This window comes from Canis lupus, chromosome 12 (genome assembly GCF_003254725.2).
Source record: "Canis lupus dingo isolate Sandy chromosome 12, ASM325472v2, whole genome shotgun sequence".
Lineage (NCBI taxonomy): Eukaryota > Metazoa > Chordata > Mammalia > Carnivora > Canidae > Canis > Canis lupus.
The window spans coordinates 9,693,602-9,696,999 of record NC_064254.1 but is presented as its reverse complement, the minus strand read 5'-3'; the positions used below and the strand labels follow the sequence as shown (position 1 = coordinate 9,696,999).

At 49.0% G+C, this 3,398-nt stretch overlaps 1 long non-coding RNA gene across 1 annotated transcript; it reads right to left on the bottom strand.

The window, feature by feature from the left end:
* Positions 1-553: 553 nt before the first annotated feature.
* Positions 554-3,024, bottom strand: LOC112641194 (uncharacterized). The gene is made up of 3 exons (XR_003124544.3): positions 2,555-3,024; positions 1,194-1,988; positions 554-757 (listed from the first exon to the last, which is right to left on the bottom strand). It is a non-coding gene; the product is annotated as an uncharacterized LOC112641194 (long non-coding RNA).
* Between the last annotated feature and the right edge of the window lie 374 nt (positions 3,025-3,398).

Here is a 3,398-nt window from a genome sequence, read left to right as displayed (position 1 = left end):
TTTAAACTATTGCTATACTATCAGGAATACATTTAACTATAAATACAGAAAATCCAACTAACTAGTGACATAGTGACATAGAAGAGTAATGGGAGTTATTTGTGCTCTGCGACCAGAAACCCAAAAACAGGAGGTGTGGTGAGCAGCCTCTCAGATTGCTCCTGGTGACCCCACTTCCCATTCATGGGATGACCCCACTCCTCATTCATGCCACGGCATCCCTTCAGGGATGAAGCTAGGAAAAGGCTGTGACTTCCATCGTGGGAGCTCTCTGGCCTGCCCTCAGAAAACCAGCTGCCACACTGTGAGGAGACTCAGGCAGCCCGTAGAGAGGCCCACATCCTGGGAAACAGGCTGCCAGGAAGAAATCACACAAGTGGGTTTGGAAGCTAATTCTTCATCTCAGTCGGGCCTTGAAATGACTGTAGCCCTCCTAGCTTGACTACAGCCTTCATGAGAGATCCAGAGGCACCCAGATAGGCTCTGCCAAGATTTATGAACTACAAAAACTAAACAAATGTTTCGTTTTTTAACCCAATAAATTTGGGGTACTTTATTGTGCAGCAATAGATAACTCATAAGGAGGCCACCTGGGGCTTGTACGGTGGCTCAGTGGGGTCTCCATGTTGCCATCAAGGATCCAGGACCCTTCTGTCTGTCCATCCCTCCACTGTAACTTGAGGCTTTCACCCTCAGAGTTACAAGACAGCTGTTGCACATCCAGATGTCACATTTGTATACTAAGCAGGAAGAGGGTCTAAAACCAGAGAGGGGGCAGGCCTGGTGCTATCCCAGGGAAGCTGCCCAACAGCCTTCAAATACATCTCATTGGCTGGAAGACACCCACGGCCACCCCCAGTCCCTCAATGAATTGGAAGGGTGGACCAGATGACCTCTAGGGTCTCAGGATACCAAAGTTCCACCCCGGAACCCAGCAAGGGCTAATTCAGGCTGTGTAGGAGAATGTGAGCCCTTTGAAGGTAATGATCTGTCTAATTCAGCTGTGATTCCCAGGGCCTAACCCAGCACCTCCCATGGTAGGTACCCAAATAATGTTTTTTGAATGAGTGATCTAGGTGAAAGCCTTCCGAGGCAGGGATCGTATCTCCCTAGTTTTTATATCCCTGATGCTTGGTGGGGCTCTTAGATATGATTGTGTTATGGTGCTATCACACCAAGGGCAAGGACCATACCTTGTTATTCTGTGCAGCCTGGTGTCTGGCCCAGTGCTTGACACATAAAGGGGTATGCTACAGGGTGTGCTGTATAGTTGAACCCTCTGGTTGACCAAGAGCTCTGGTCTCCGGGCTCTTCCCTCAGGAGGTTTGCTTGACCTTGTGGGTGTAGTCCGCCATCTGAAATGGGAACCGGGTGCCTTGCCCTCCTGTGAAGGAAGAGGAATACTTGCTTCTCCAGTGGGTCTGCCCTTTCCTGGTTGGGATTGTCTCTGCCTGCAAACTTAATGATGGGGAAGCCTGCTACTGGCTGTCTCTGGGTCTGCCCTGGGGGATCAGCCCCCAGCTGGCGAGGCAGAAGGCTGGGTCCTGCCAGGACACCTCACCGAGACAGACTTCACTATGTTCTCTGTGGACTCCAGAGCCCAATTCAGGGAGGTGCAAGGACAGAGAGCACTGGTTCAAAGGAAGGTCCCTTTTGGGGGGCAATCCAAGGATCTGCTCTGGTGGCAATGCCTCAGTTGGGGCATACCTAGATATGCTCAGAGGTGTCCTAGCAGCAAAGCCCTGATGCTCTTTACTCCCTGAAACCCATGTCATTCCCTGTCTGGAAGTGCCCATGACCCCTTCCCTCATCTGTTTTCCAATCAGACCCCACCCAAAAAGGGGGCGAGGAGTTGTCTTCTGAGTAGATTTGGCCCATTAAAAGGGTTTCCATGTCAAGAGATGTTGGTCAGACCCAAAGAATGTTCTAGGCGTCCATCATTTAGAAAATGATTCATGCAGCCACCATGGATCCTTTTCCCTGGAAGTCTGCAGAACAGGAAAAAATTTTCAGCTCTTTAGGAGGACAGGGGAACACATGAGTTGAGGTCTGGACAGTCCTTCCCCCGTGGCCCTCTGTCCCCAGTGCTTGATGGTTTTATTCTTTGGTGGAATATTCACTGCTTGGATGCATCCTGAATCCAGTGTGCTCTGTCACATTACGAACCCCACAGCACCGTAGAGATTGTTGCCTACATCCCCCCAGCTAGACAGGAAGTGCCTTGAAGGCAAGGGCTATTCAGTGTTCATTCTGCAGCCTCGAAACTTAGTGAACCCTCGGTAAATGTTAAGCATATGAATTAATGAACAAATGCCTGATGGCACCCTCGGGAGCCATTTAGATCCATCCCTTGCTTTGCAAATGAGTTAATAGGGCTTTGAGTTGTCAAATGAAGATCTTGTGTCCCCATCACCAATTGGGAGAAACAGTGTATTTTTATATTTGTGCCAAGTCAGGCCCTGAATCAAGTCATTGTGAAAAGTGAAGGCATGCTCAGAGAAGACACACCTGACCACGTAGGTACCTTCTGAAATTAAAAAGAAAATTATCATACCATGTGTTCTGGAGACTCTTGCTCATCAGCAGGTTTAATGTTCATAGCGTTTGTGTTAGATATCACCATCTCCATCTATCGGTGGGGAAGTTGGAGATCCAATAACACTATCTATCATTGGTCTGGGCAACTTTGAGAGCAGGTTCCTATAATCTAGCAGCCCTGTTACGGAGGGTGGAAACCGAATCACACACCATACTTGCTTCCTGTTGGTGTTGGAACGAATGCCCCCAAATCTGGTGACTGAAAATAACACAAATTCATCATCCCACTGTCCTGGAGAAGTCTGCAATCAAGGCACCAGCAGCAGGGCTGTGTTCCTCTTGGAAGCTCTGGGGGAGAATGTGCTTTCTTGCCTTTTGAGCTTCTAGTGGAAGCTCTGGCTCCTGCCCCTTCCTCATATCACCCCTCACATCTCCTTCTCTGACTCTGACCCTCTTGCCTCTGTCTTTGAAGAACATTTGTGATCATCTTGGGCCCACCTGTATAACCCTCCCTCCCTTCCCTCCTTCCCCCACTCTTACCTTCATCCTCCCTTCCCTCCGTCTCTTCCTCCCTCTGTCTTTCCCTTCAGTCTTTCTTTTTTGGGAGTAATTGAAATCAACTGGTGAGTAACTTTTACCTCCAGATCCCCAAGGAGCTTGAAGCTCACAACCCAGAACTCTCCTTACACATGTTAGTGGATATGAACCCCTCAGCTGTTTCTGGACACTGGGTTCATCCATGTTCTCCCCAGTCCTCCAGAGGGGTGAGGTCCAGAACTGGACATAGAATGCTGAAGGAACCAAGGGAATGGGTCTCTTTCAGCCCCATAGGTATCATCTAGCATAGTTCTAGAATTTTG